Here is a 15,671-nt window from a genome sequence, read left to right as displayed (position 1 = left end):
AGACCATCCCTGTTTCACTCCCCGATGGATGTTGACCTGCTGGGCGCATTTCTGCCCTTCCCAAGTAAGGTGCACTCTATTGTCTTTATAGATTGCTATAAGGAACTGTACTAACTCGTCATCTAATCCCTGGAGTTTCAGCATTCTCCACAGCCGTTGTCTGTTTACGTTGTCATATGCCCACCGTGGTGCCCACCGCGCCTGCTACGAGGAGGGTGACTGCCACGTGCCGCCGGCAATTTATTGCTTTCACTGGAAAGGGGGCCCGGTACGTGGGAGCTCTCCGTGCGCTATGCGCGAGTAACTATAACCAGCAAACGCAATTCGAGGGAGCATCCTGTAGGGTGGACGGACGACTGTTTATTTTATTTTATTTATTTATTTATTTATTTATTTATTTATTTATTTATTTATTTATTTACATACCTACATTTCGATCAGAGGGCATTACAGTAGGGGGTAAGAACGCATTTCACACACGAAATGCGCCAACAAAGTGAAAGATTCACAAGTAACAGGGAAACAAATAACAGACAGTATGGGGTAAAAACTCATTTCGCACACACGAAATGCGCCAAGAAAATGAAAGATACAAAGAATAACAAGGAACAGGGAGACAAATAACAGACAAAAATTAACAAATGACAGCATGAAAACTAGCATAAAAATTAACACTGCCCAGCATTCAAAGTGGCACAAGTATGCAGAAAGGTATGAATTAACTAACGTATAAAAGTAAAAAAGTATACGAAAACAGAAATACACGCTAGGAAGAATGGCGTTAACATTTTAGCGTTCAACATGATCCCGTAAAGCCACCGGGAATTCATTGTCGCTTTTTCTTTTAGGGAGAGGGGGGCGCATGCATCACACCGACCGAAAATTTTCCTAAACTTTGGGGGAGGGGAGAGAGAGGAATTGCGGGTGGTAAAGCCAGACGCTTGCTTCCAGAACACTACAGGCGAGGAAAAGAGGGAATGGAACCATTTTGAGGAGTTGGTCACCACAAGGGTAGCGCTCCTTTTCGAACAGCACTTCATTTTGACGAACTAATGAGCGCAGGAGTCTCGGACGGAGATGCAATTCATCGTACCTTTAAATAAATATTCATACATTACGCTACGTTGGATACAAGAGTGACAAGTGCGGCGTCACCCGACGCGGTGGCAGAGGCTAAGCCGTTCTGCTGCTGAGCACTGGGTCGCGGGTGCGATTCCCGGCCGCGGCGGCCGCTTTTGTGATGGAGGCTAAAAGCAAAAACGCCCGTGTGTACGAGATTTCGGCTCGCGGTAAGGTTCCCCAGGTGGTGGAAATTGTTGTAGTAGATAAAGTTCCTACCCAGATACCTTGTGCTGTTGGTGTGTGTGTTTTTTCATTCAGTGTTTTTATTGTGTTATTAACGTGTTCACACGTATATTATATTTATCTTTGCTATGCAATAAATTGACGGTGGGCAGTAAGCAAACCGTTCATATTTTGCCATTCAACGTTTGAAGCGGAAAAAGACTGGAAATTACGTAATCCTGAACGAAAAATAAAAATGGGTCTGGGGGGGGTATCAATGTGTTTCGTTTTCATTAAAACTTTCAGTTCATAGTAAGCGCCTGTGTCGTTCCCTTTCTCGCCCCTGTCAAAATTTTGCGCTTAAGTTTCACTCATGGAAATAAACATGCGGCCTGTGCGTTCAATAAGAACTCCCAAATACAGTAATACATTCCTCAACAGCGCTTTTATCAAACGCCCAAAAACAGAAAAAAAGACATCGAATGCGCGTCAACACTGCCCTTATAGCGCCCCCTGAACTTTCCCAGTTCTAGGAAATAATACTCTCCCAAGGGTACCCCTGAAAACTCTCATTATAGGGGCAGTGAATTGAAACTCCCATATGCTACTGAAAAAAACTGCGGAAATAATAAGAGTAAGGCGATACTCTCATTGGAAGGAGTTTTGAATACTCCGAATTGGTACTCAGTAATGCGACATATCATTTACTCCCATTCTGGCGTATTTGTGTTCTTCGTGTACTGATAGTGCAACTAAATTTTACCCTTAGGAACAGCTCATGGCGTGATTTGTGAAAACATGGAGAGGGTTGAACTATTAGCTGTCTATAGAAATCACTGGTATCTAATATACCAACGCGGCAGATTATACCATCTTCAACAAGAACCTTGATGTTGCACATGATCTCAGTGCAGATGTTATTATCCTGTTGACCCATTAAAACGTCTGAATAGTCTACGAGAAATCAAGCTAGCTTGTCTAGACATAGAACAATCAAGCTTTCCTGGAACAAACAATGTTCAGATTGCTGACTTCCCCTTCTGCCAGTGAAGATTAAATTAGGCTTTTCTTACTGTGCCCGTTTAATTTGTGTTATCTTCGTGTTTCAGGAATACAGGAAGAGGAAACAAAGATTCCGTTCAGCCCACAGGCAGGCCGAGCTCACATTACCCAACAGTTACCTTTTTGTGCTCCTTCGCAGTCAACCACAGCCAAGAACAGACTGCTTACGAAGTGCCATTAGCGTAGAAAAAATTGGCTTAGTAAATTGGTGCAGGCACCCCCTTTTTTTTCCAAACACATTCATGTACCAGATTCGCGAGCATGTTACAGTGCATTGTTAAGCCATGGACATCTATTGGTACCGCTTAACTCCAGCCGAAAAAAAACAAGAGGAAAAATTCAATCAAAAACTTGCTCGAGAAATTTATTCGAAATTAAATCGAAAACGAATACTTTATTTGACAGACGAACACAGGGGGCCTTACCAACTGCTATGAGGATTAGCTTTGAAAAACTGCCTTTCGCACGCTCATTTGATTAATGAGTATCACAAAGAAATGTTTTAAAAACAGTAAAAATGAAAAAAAAATGTGGATGCGATAGTTGTCCTCTACGGACTTCACCTGTGATGTTCTGTCGCAGCAGGGTTTTGCAGTCGCTTTCCTTACACATGGTCGCCGATGCGAAAGCCCTCCACAGCACCGATGGTCACCACCTCGTCGAATCTCTCCGCAGTTAGACACCCGTCAGTACTTTCGCTGCCACACCATCGGCTCACGCCTTGACTTTCTTCTCTATCTTTTCTTGATCCACCAAGCTACCTCCTTCTGGAATGACGTTCTGTCTAAAGCACACCCCACACCGCCCTCTTCCTCAACATCTCCCACAGACATGCAAAGACCAATGGCCCTCACTGCGTAAGGCAGTGAACTACAAACACTTTATGTGAACCTACCTACTTCGGCGCAGCGCAATGAAGACCGCACTGCACTCTGCCCTTGTAAGAAGCCTAACACTAGGCCCAATTTCGCCTCCGTCTTTGTGACAGCACACGTCACCTCCTTCTACTCTATTTGATAGTCTCAGCATTCCAACCCCCTTTTCAACGTTGTCTTCGCGTCCGGCGGCCTGCTGCTCTATAAACCTGGGAGATTCTTATGCACCACCACTTGGCCATTAATTGGTCAACCTCGGGCACCCCCTTCCAACGCATGTCGTTTTAAACCCCCAAGTAACACAACTAAAAGCACGGACTATGCAAGTCAGGACCAATTGGGCAGCTACTACGTTTTAGCGTTCGTATTTTCTTCATACATGTACCCTAGCAGAAACCCGTTGGAGCTCCCTCTAGGTCAAGCCTGTATCGCCGCATTCAGGTAACCAAATAAATATCTCGTATCCATATAATTGCAGACTCTGATCGATCTGATAAGCCTAAATTATTCCTCACCCGGAAGCGGTGTACTTGAGTGGGCTCTAAGAATTCTAAACGCTGGCATTTGATACTTTATTCGTAGTAACGAGGTGAACAGGGAACGTCTTTTGCTGCCTTTTACCACCACCGTGATAAACCATGAGTAACAGACATAGATTGATTTGATTGTAGGGTTTAACGCGCCGACGCAACGCAGGCGATTATTACTATCATTGCTAAACAGCGCAACAAAAACACGGACTATAGCTGAGGTACACAGGACGAGCGCTGACTTCCAACTGATCTTTTATTGAAAAAACACATATTTATACCCCACACACCTACACACACGTGCCATAAATGCACACAACAAAACAAGCAATTCATCACAGCGGTGCTATGACGCGCCACACACGCTCGAAACATTTCCATTAGAACACACGCACTTGAAATGATAAAACGCCCTCTCAAGTCAGGACACACGTGTTGCGCCCCTAGATTACTTTCTATGTAGCGTTCCTTCCCCATTGTAAAAAATCAAGTTCCTTGGCTGACAGAGCAACCGAAGGTACGCTGACGCAATTTTCCCCTAACCTAGCAATTTTCGCTGCCTCCACTATCTCCCTTGTCAATGCCCTAATCGCACTTTGCAGGCGATTAGGCGCGCCGCAGTATACATTACCAAAAATAACTGGCGAAGTTGTGCGGTTCTTCGATATCAAGCTTGCCCAAGTTAGCTTAGAGAAAATACAAATGTGGTTCATAAGGACCAGAGCTCTTTGAAGCAAATTATGACGTGCCGGCTTCAACCCCACGTTAATAATTAACACCAGCTCCATTTAGCGTGCCGCGCTTGCCGAGCCTCATTTCTCATACGAACGGAGCGGACGCAGGTATTTCGAATGATATTCAAGTCGGCTGCACGCCTGGTATGTTTACGTTTTTGCTGGGCTCTAAGGATAGCGTAATGGGGCTGGCATGTGTTCTTCACCGCTTTCGAGTTTGTAGACCGGTCCCCTCTCTTCTGGGTAGCGTGGCAACTGGTCAATTAGAGTGTTGGTGTGCAATCTTGAAAACACAAATGCATTCCTAGCCAAGCATATGCTTGCAGCGATCGCACACGTGGTCGGGATATAAAACAGCCGCACTGAAAGCAGGCAGAGGAAAAAGTTGAGCTGGTCGCTTCGCAGTTATTCATCACTACGTCAAAAAAGCAAAATGCCTATTGACTAATGTCTTATGCCCACGTGTGAATCGACAAAAAATGGCAGCCTCTCTACTCCGTGGATAATGGCGAGGGTGCGGAGTACAGGGACTCGACATTGCATCCAAGTTGCGCAACGAGGGACATCCGATTTGCGCCCCGGCCGTCAGTCGATTTTGGTTGCTTTGCCTCCGGTTGGCGCGCTTTCGCATTCGGGGAAGATCCTTGTCTTCGTAGACTTTGAACAGCAGCGTTACACTTCCTATGTTCATTTCCGTCCATGGCGGGAAGACGGTTTGTGATTTCCGGAACCCGCTGATCTACTTGGTGCACCGCGGCGCCATTTCATGTTTAGGCGTAGCGCCATTTAGCGCAGTTCGATGCACTCACTGTGCATTACAACTGGACCACTACCTGACTACACTGGTGTTTTTGCTCGTTTTCTTCTTTCTAGGATATGTTTGTGCCTGTTTTGGAGTGTTTTGGAGTGTTCTTGTACCCTTTCAGGTAATTTCCACACAAATTTTCCCTTGATGGCGGTGCATGCGCACGTGTGGACCCTAACGAACATCGAGAGGTCCTAATATACTACGCACCGCTACACGCGAGGGAGTAAGCCGTTTGACTCACGGCTACTTGAAATCGTAGCCGACTGGGTAAGACGACGAACACTAACTCTGCCTGGTCTACCACACGTAGGCTTAAATCCTGCCGGTGCCTGTGTGATTTCTTGCGATTGTAAATGCTATCCGGACGGACGCGGACGGACATTGTGAGGTCCTAAGGTGCTCCGCACCAACCAAATGTCACAATCGTGAAGAGGGAATGCTCTTAATATTTTAGGAGGCACGGCGTATACTTGGAGCTTTCCAGGAATCTGAACGTGATAGCATAGTTGGACCTGCTGTTAATCTGCTGTAAAATTTTCTGCTGAACTTTTTGCTGCCCCCGTCGCAATCCGACCAGGCCGCTTGACAGAACCCTCCACCGCAGGAAGCGCTCGCTCCGTACAGCAAAGACTCTCGTGTTCGTCCACGTCGGAAGCCCCACCTCTTTTGGATGGCCAAGCCATCAAAAAATACTCACACTTCACCAAACCTCTAAAAATGTACACTGATTACCGATAATCATGTTCACGCAGCCTATACAATCGAATACCCTCCACAGCACGCATGCTTTATGAAAAGATAAACGTAACGATGAGGCTTGATGGGTACCTGGTCATGTCGGGATGCAGGGTAACGAAAGAGCAAACCGACTCGCCCGCGGAACTGCACTACGGGCTCCCTGCAACCACATCGAGCCCCAGAGAGATCGCATCTCACCAAAACCCATCACAATGAAAGATCTACGACGCAACCCGGAAGCGTACCCTAAACCACACAAACACCTAACCAAAGAAGAACACGTTTTAGTGAGGCAGGCGCAAACGGGTACCCTCCTAACCCCAGAACGAACGGCCCTTTACCAATGAAGACCACTCCTACAGTGCTTGAAATGTCTGGGAGTGCTGGACAAGCGTCACCTATTCGGCAACTGAAACAAGGGACGAGGGGAAGAAACCATTGTGGGATTCTCGTCACGTGAAGACCAAACCGCCCTCACCGCTTTCATGAAGCAAAACCTCGAACCTAGGGACATCAACAAGCCCCCGAGAAGGACTCAACCTAGTCCACATGACGCCGCCTAAAAAGCCACGACAGGCAACCTAGCGGTTGCCTGACCAGAGAGGACCTATACCTACTAAAGATAGATACCAATAAAGTTATCATTCATTCCACCTCTCAAGGCAGCTTGAATTGCACATTCAGCCGCGTGGTGCTTCCTCCGGCGCTGATGTTTCCCTTGCTCTGCCCACGCACCCCGAAACATGCTCCTATTGTGATTACCGGTGATTTCTTGCACCTCACAACACGCTCCATAAAACAGATATTGAAGGCTCTAGCATTTCATTCTGCCGTCAGTCACGACCAAAAATCATCGAAAAATTTGTGACGCTGAAATCACGTTTTCTGGGAAACATTTGTTGCCTGATTTTAATGTCGAAATAATTTTTTTGCCTATTCATGTAGCCGACGTGCGAAAAAAAAACCACTCACAGCACTAAGGACGACGAAGTTAAATAAAGAATACGTTCTGCTATAGAACACTATTGCATTGGCAGTCACTGTATCATTAGAAATGCTTAGGTGCTATCGCATTTTTTCCTCCATATTTCGAAAGACATAGCCCTAAGAATTTCATTATTTTTTCTGAATTTACAAACTAAATCCTTATATAAAGTTTGAAACTATCAGAAATAAACTGGCCCCGTACGGCATTCGGGCCCAAATTTATCGGTCCACATATCATCTCTAGTGCGTGTAATCCCACGATTACGCGCTATAACAAGCAGTGACCATCTGGAAAGGTGTCGAACCTATTTGCATAACTCGATCCACCGAATGAAGGAGATGTCGAGTGCACTTCTGGGATAACGGAATTATCCTGAGGACGCAGCTGCCTCGACTTCCTCCACCCGCGCAATACCCAAAAGCCCTTAGCGACTAACTACTCTCTCTAGCACCCGAAGACAGCATGCTGCGGTGGTTCCGTGGGTGAACTAAACGAACTGCCGTGTAAGAGGCCTTGGGGGACGCACTTAGGTGCCTCACATTCTCATAAACCCTTACTGGGCAGCCTTGTCGCGTTTCGAACGGTATTGTAAGTGAAGGAGTTGCCACAGGAACTGCAACAAAATTAAGTAAAAAAATTGCAACAGCAGTATAAAAGGCGGCCCGGTTGCCCGCTGTAAATACAGGAGGGTCACTTATCTTAGACTAGAAAGGAAACGAATGACAGCTCCTGAGCAAGACACGCCAACAAAACATCGCCAAAGATATGGGGAGCAACAAAAGGCTACGAATGGCCGCACTTGTCAAGGTGCTCCGGCCATAAAACTAGTGGTACTGTTACCATGGCGACTGTGATGAATGCCGGGAAATGAAACCGAAAAAAAGAGGCACTTGTTTTTTTTATTTTGCTTGGATGATTTATTCATGGGGCTGACGGCACCTCCTTGAGCACTAACCAGTCTCCCCCCCCCCTACGTTCTAAGTAAGGCTTCGAGTTCCACGCAGAGTGAAGAGTAGAGTGTGCATTTGGAGGCCCGCAAAGCACGGTGTGGACTTGAGTGAGGATGGAGATTGTGCGAAGTCGATGGATGCCGGAAGTCGGGATGCCTTCTTGGAAAAAAGGGTATAACTTAAAAGGCGCTCGCTGAATTAGGGACAGAGTGGCGTAATTGGACAATACATGTGCCAAGGCGATTGCTCAAAACGGGTATTGTTTTCAATTTTTTAGCGTTTCCTGCTTTTTGGTTTTCGGGGAAATACGATCTGTCGAAGAGGAAATACCTTAATGAAGAGCTATCATGGCACATTAGCAGCACGTACTGGCACCCTTGCCCGTTTGTTTTTGTTTTAAAGCGTGGTGTAAGAAACAGCCAACTAAAAAATAACAGGAATAGCTGGCAAGAATTACATTTTACAGCTCTGAGAACAAATGAAGCCAGTTAGTACCGCTTGCTTGAAAGAAACAAAGGAAAGTACAGTATCATTTATGTAGGATAGTGCAGTGTTGGTCGTTTTGGCAGTTTTGAAAAATTTACCTGTTTGTTTTTGTATTTGCGACAATTAAGGATCTTTACAAAGGAGAAATTCAGTTATTTTATTACACATTTTTTTTCTCCATATATCAGGTTAAACCAACGCGGTAGAAACAGGGGAGTTTATGGTGGTGAGGGATGGTGTCCGCTGTCTTGGGTTTTGGGCCAGGAGATCGGCTCCGTAAAAAAAGTCTAATTTCATCTTTTTTCTTACAGTATTGAAAAAGGCCAGCCAGTGTCAAAATGCACGAGACGGCCCGATGTGCGATGGCGAATCGATCCACTCCTGCAACGTGCGAGGTCGATGTGCGCCGAGGCACTGAAGTGCTCTTTCCCGGAGCGCTGTAACACCAGGGCAACTCACCAGGAAGTGCTCCTTCCGGCCTCTTGAAGGGCACGACGGGCACTGTGGGGTCATGAATGAGCGTAGGTTAATGATGCTCAATAGATCTGGTTAGAGAAGTTCACCAGTCTGGGATGTATGAAGAACTACCTCCTCGGTCCTACGGACTGTAATGCGTGGACAGCGATATCGTTCTTCAGGGTTAGCCAGGTGCCAACGACCAGTGCAGAGATATCTGGGCGCGATGCCACGTCTCGGTCTCATCTATAGGAGGCGATGGTGGATGTGAAACGTTGGTAGGGTCTCAAGAATTAGAAACGACAGCGCATCCAGGAAAAGGTGCGGAAAGATCACGACAGGGTGCTTGGTCTGGTGCGCGTTTTCGTTTCCTGTAATTTTTCTCCTGAGCAGGAATCCTTTTTATGACGACTTTGTAGCCGTCTTCTCGCCGTCAATATACTTATTTTGTCATAGCTCTAAAAACGGCGTACTCTGCTCAACCTATACGGAACGCGGTGCAGACTGCTTGTGAGTCAGCGTAAACATAGTAAGTGCAAGGCGGATCTCGCCTTTCTCCTATCCGTCTGAAGGCAAGGCTTATGGCAATCAGCTCTAGTTTTGGGGCAGTGTGCTTCTTAGGACGCCATTGAACTAGGTTGATGTCAGACTCAAAATCGTGGCAACCTATTGCGGCACCTTGTTGAAACTGAGCGGCATATCTGTGCAGTAGGATCATCCTTTTTTGGGCTCGCTGTTACCCCAACTTTCCTTGATGCCAAGCAAGAGCTTTCCGCTACAGGGGCCTAACTGAACTGACGTTCTTTTGAAATGGCATGTCATCTACAAAGTCGGTAAGTTTTCATTGTGCGGCCGGAGACGAGAGTGTCTCTAGGTTGTCGACGCGGAAGCCTAATTCCCGCATAGTATGACAAACAGCCACCGTAGGCGAGAGACGGACACGCTGGACTTGCGATTGCCGCTACACAACATATCGCCGTGTATTAATTTTACTGCACGCGCTGAGACCCCCCCACTGGGAAGCACCACGGCGAACCAGTAACCAAGCGCATCACTTTGCGAATAATTAGCTCAAGCTGAAGGCGTCGCGTCGCGGTATGTTCATATATGAATATCAATAGATACGTTTTGGTGAAATGAGGGCCAGAGATATTTGACAAATCCCAACCTCTTTGATTCCCCATACGCGGGCCGGGACATGACGTATAAGGTGTGAGGCGTGATGGCAATTCTGCACCATGCTATGAAGCCAGCTTTTAGCACCTCCATTATTGGTAATAAGCATGCCGAATTTACGAACAGTTCATTCCCGGCAAATGACTGAGTCCACTAAAGGAACGCAGATAAGGTTGCATTTGGAGTAAGGTACCAGTCGCGGACCACTCTTGGCGGCCACATCCGCGGCTTTTTTGCGGATAGGTTTTCATGCTAAACTTCTGCATGCATTCATAAAAGACATTTAGACTTCTCTGTAGTACCATTTCATGCTCCCCAGAGGAGCCAGAATTGGTCCACTCTGTTATGTCGTATGCATAAATGGCATAATTAGGACCAGGTATTGGTGCCGACATGGATGGAAGGCGTGAAATGACGAGACTAAATCCAGCCTGAGATATGACAGTGCCTTGAGTGATGCCGGTATAGTTCTTCTGTCAGTCACCCTGGGTATTCCTGGCCATTACTGGGAACATTTATCCGCAAGAAATGCCTTCACAAAGCCATAAAGTTTCCAGCCTATGCTTCCGTCCTGGAGCCCCTCAAGTAAAAGAGAGTGTCTCAAAGTTTGTGTTTTTTTTTTTTTCAATTTTACCCAAAAAAACCACTTCAAGCTGCGAGGTGCTACGGTACATGAAAACCTCGTTCTGTGCCTTCTAAGAATACTGGGCGCGCACCGGCCGTGACAAAAAACCCCTCAAACAGGAGACAGAACATTGTACTTCTCTAAGCACCATTCTATCCCTCCTAGAGTCAAGCATTCCACAAAATTACAAAGGTTGGGCGTTATGAATGTCGGCCTGTAGTCTTCTAAGGTCCGATTCCGCCAGGCACGCTTAGGAATTAGTATCACCACCGACTTATTCCAGTCGGGGCGAACATAATCGTTGGCCACAGGTTCTTTGATCACGTTCAACAGGACAAGTTTAGTGGGCCTGGGGAGGCTCACAAGTGTGGAAAAGGGCACATCATTCGGTTCCGACGCGCTCTTAGTGTTGCAATCACACAGGGTTGCGTCCGCTGGCTAAACCTTCACACGTTCAGCTGCACGAAAAAAGACATTCCAAGCTTGCACAGGTAACTCTCCCTTGGATATTCCCAATTTTATGTCCATGCGTTGAGAAGGGGAAATCGCTTTCTTCCGTCTAAAGGTAGCTCCAAATATCTTCGAGGCCCTACACAAAATGGCGGCTTCCTTCATTGAGTGGCACATCAGCTGCCAATCTGAAATCGCGAGCTACATAGGATACTGCTCACCTTGTATAGTAATACGCTTGAGAGAACGCCTACGCAGAGATGTCCGGTCATACCGGCGATACAGTTTCAGCGCTGGAACCCTACGATTCCACGGTGTCAAAAGGTGGAGCAATGGCTTGTGTGCATCGTATTTCACTGAGGGCTTCGTCGTAGCTTCCTTCTTGACATCGCCGATCTGAGAAATTAGCTCCCCTAGACCTTGCGCGAAGTCCCTTTATCTTACAGTCCTATGAAATCATTCCTCGAGACGCGCTCCTCTTCCAGATGTCCCTGGTGCAGCTGTAGTGTCTTCCGGTATCTAGGGCTCCACGACCCCACCATAGTACTGTGATCACTGCCCATGCCACCATCAATGCATGGTCACTGGAACTCGCTGGCATAAGTAACAAGATACATGTCTGAAAAAGCATTCCTGTTTACCTCTGTTTTGAGCAAAGTGAGTGGGTAGAGTTATTTTGTTGACTGACTCTGGGGAGTTTACTTGTAGGATATGCTCCTTCAGGTGTGTTCCGCCTGCATCTGAGTGTTAATATCTCCATCAAGTGTACATGGCGTTAAAATATACCCCAACGACGTCTAATTCCTGGGGATATATTCTAAAATATTGTTCTCTAGAGGCCTAACCACTCGATATATAGTATTACCGAACGATCTCGCAATACCATAAAACCTCAAAGCTTGTTCGTCCCCGTCGAAGGTAACACACCCTACAACTACTTTTTGCGTCAGGGTGCATGGTGCAGAAGTATCAAGCTCTGCGTGGGGTGCGCGCGAGAAGAAGCGCGCATGCCTGCTCACTAGCTACTAGATCCGTATATGGCTGTCCTGGCCCAGTATGTCAGCGCTGTATGAATTGGGTGCATGAAAGTTTGTACCCTATAAATAGGGCTTACTAGTGCCAGCCTCCTGTAAAAGATACCGAGAGGGAGAGCTGGAATGATAGGCAGTCGCCTTTGAAATTGCGCTTATTTGCGGCGGACGCCCCTGCTGTTCCACTGCAGGAAACAAATAAGGGTATCTGAAGCGAAAATAGCATGAGTGTTCACGCTATTGCCCACCATTAGGAATCCCGAAGCTACGCAACCATTGGGATGGCGACACCCGAATGTGGACACTTGGTTCAAAGAAACTTGCCGCTTTTCCAATAATGGTAGGGTGCTACTGGTTACCTCAGCAGGAATCACGTCGTCAATGCGATTCCGCTGGTGTTAGCTAAGCAGCTAAGTGCACAGAATGCGGCGATATGTCGAGAGAGGTTTTTTTCGACCATGCCGAGTACCGCGTTGTACGTCCGCATAATCCTGATGTATGCGGTCCTGATTTGGTCCCGTTCCATGCGCAATTGTTCTGGTGAAGTAATTATCCTGTTGTTGGTAGGGGTATTCGTGTCGTTCGATTGAATAATTGAGGTGGAGTGGAAGCTTGATAAACGTAGACAGCACAAATACGAAAAAACTCACTACGTCACTGCTCACGTTCTTGCAAATGTCACCTGATGACAACAAACTTCCGCCACACTGGCACGTAGCTCCCTCTTCTCTACTCCCCCACCTATCATGCTCTTTTCGTCCGATATCGCCCCTCTCACACAAACTCGGTGGAGGATTGCTCAGGTAGATTGAGTTTTCCCCGCCTTCCACTGCTCGTGCACTGTTAATTCTAACCGTTCGTTACGGTCCATTTTTATAATTTTGTATTCGATTTATGTTGCCGACAGATTTTTTTTCTCACAAGCCACCAGCACACATATATTTCCAATGCAAAGAACCCTGCCCAGTACAGTTATTCATTTATGTCTTGCTGAAACATGCCTAATATGTGCTTTTGTCTAAGCAGTGCCGACAAGTATAAAAGATGTTTGGGGAGATTCTCCCTGTATAAACATCTAATTTGAGAGTACCTTTCTACTTGAGGTAGGGCTGCTGAATTGAAGCACAACAGACAGACAGACAGACAGACAGACTGACAGACAGACAGACAGACAGACTATGATCTCCCAAAAAACCAAGCCAAGAATAAAACAAATCCAACACAGCCGCTCTCGTGCGCCCAATGCAAAAGAGCATGCCTTTTATATCCTACGTGACGAGACGGGTACAGAGAGCAAATATTTTATCGAAACACTGAAGGGGGCGGAGGGGCTGGAGGGAGCTTTGTAAACTACAAAGCCTTCGGTTTAGGCTTCTGCTCACCGCTTCCCCAATGAAGTATAATAAGGTCGCGTTGATCCTCATTTCTAACAAGTGAGATCAGGCAATCCCTAGGGAAATGTTTTCAATTGTGTGTGTGGAGGATGCACTCTAAATAAAATGGCGCTTCTTTTTTGATAATTTTGCATTAGTTACAAGACGGTAGGCCGTTTTAGCATATGTAGGGAAACGTAGCTTTGCGTGGGTGTTCGGTGTCCCGCATGTGCTGATCAGGACAGGGTTTGCTCCATTCGCGTGAAGTTATGATTGGGGTTGAAGTGAACGATGCTTAGTAAACAAATCGAAAACGATGGCTAAGGACGAGGCCACGAACTCAAACATGTCCGTTCACGGGTCGCGTTGGCACCGCCGGACCTCAGGACGCAGCACCTGTAACACACATTAATATGAAAGGGAATGTTCAGAACGATCAACTTTGTCCTTTCAGCTGTGTATTGCTGGGTCAGGTACATTCTGAGGACACTTCCAAGACACCTTAACGGTTGGTTTCAAAAACCCTTGTGTCTGGTTTACGGCTGCTGATATGTACGCCGTGTACAGCACTGAAGGAGGTTTTTTACAACAGTATCGGTGTAGATCCCATCAATGCATGTAGGACAGGCTGTACTCGCATTATTCTATGCGGATGAAACATCCCGTCTCGTAGGGTACACGCCACATAAACGGCAGTGCTTACTAGGTATCAATAAAACAGACACAGGGTTATCCTACGGCTGGCATTGACTAAAAGGTTCGTACATGTCAGCACTGCTAAGAGCCATGGAATTTTAGAAATTTGAATATAAATACGTAATTATTAATATGCGCTCAGGAGAGTTCTCTCATTAAATACACGATGTGTTTGTAGAAATAAGTTTAAGCAATGAATACCACAACCACATCTATCTGCGCAATCGAAAGGATCGTCGTGCAGAATGACAATCACGTCTGTGCATCAAAGATCCTAAACAATATTAGGCGACTAAATTATCCTTCAAATTTATACGCACTCCAAAGCCAAATAAATATTTCAGTCGCTTAGTGGAACAGATGTTCCAACCCCACAACCTATGCTCCCTAATATACAACTTTTTAAGATACTTTCGGGTAAATTATTTGGGAAAAAATTCAGGACATAGCTAGATGAAGAAAAAGACAGTTTCGCATTCAAAAAGAAAGTATCTTCCCAAACTTACCAAATACTTCTAGACCTACGGGGCCCCAGAAGATTCAGGAAATTGAGAAGCGCGGACATTGCTTTTAAATAGACTTCCCGCCTTTCAGGGATGGTGTTCTTCAATATTCGACCGTACCTTATGTTTTTTTTTAATTTGAGGGCGAAGCAGTTGTCCACCGCAAAACCGTAAACGCGACACTTACGCATTGCTCGAAACACCGAATGAACGCCATGCACTTTCTCAGTGGTAAATTTTGGTATCTATGTACTTATATGCACCAATCTTGCAGTGTGTGCGTGTGTGTGTGCATGTGCTTGCGCGTGTGCGCGTGTGCGATAGCGTGCGTGTGCGTGCGTGCGTGTGCGTGTGCGTGTGCGTGTGCGTGTGTGTGTGTGTGTGTGTGTGTGTGTGTGTGTGTGTGTGTGTGTGTGTGCGTGCGTGTGTGAGTGCGTGCACGTGCGCATGCGCATGCGCCACTCCTCAAGGTATACTTTGCAGAATGGTTTATTTTTTAGTAAGGCATTAAGAATCAGTTTTACTGTCTTGACGGCGTTATCATGCGTGATGGAATTATTGTTCCGAGATGGCGCTGAGCTTTCGGTGCATGTGAAGCTTAGTAAGTTGTGTAGTTAGGCCTACTAATTTTTCCCTCGAGAAGTATGACACACAACAAGGCAAAACTGTGTAGCAGCTGGTGTGTGAAATCCGTATAACAATTTTGAAAAGAAGAATAATAAAAATTGTGGAGGTGAAGATGCCATGCTTCTTAAACAATTGTTACATTTATATAAATAAAGAAAGGGAAGTACAGCGCCCGTAGGATAAGCCAGTGGACAAAGCAAGGAAGGAATCTCGCTTCAGCTTCTATCTACTAGAGGTGAGATGTTTGAGTGGCGCCCCCTGGCTCTGACGTCGGCTTAG

Source organism: Haemaphysalis longicornis, unplaced genomic scaffold (assembly GCF_048455015.1).
Source record: "Haemaphysalis longicornis isolate Haplotype H1 unplaced genomic scaffold, Haemaphysalis longicornis Haplotype H1 scaffold_8, whole genome shotgun sequence".
Lineage (NCBI taxonomy): Eukaryota > Metazoa > Arthropoda > Arachnida > Ixodida > Ixodidae > Haemaphysalis > Haemaphysalis longicornis.
Note: the sequence above shows the minus strand (reverse complement) of the source record.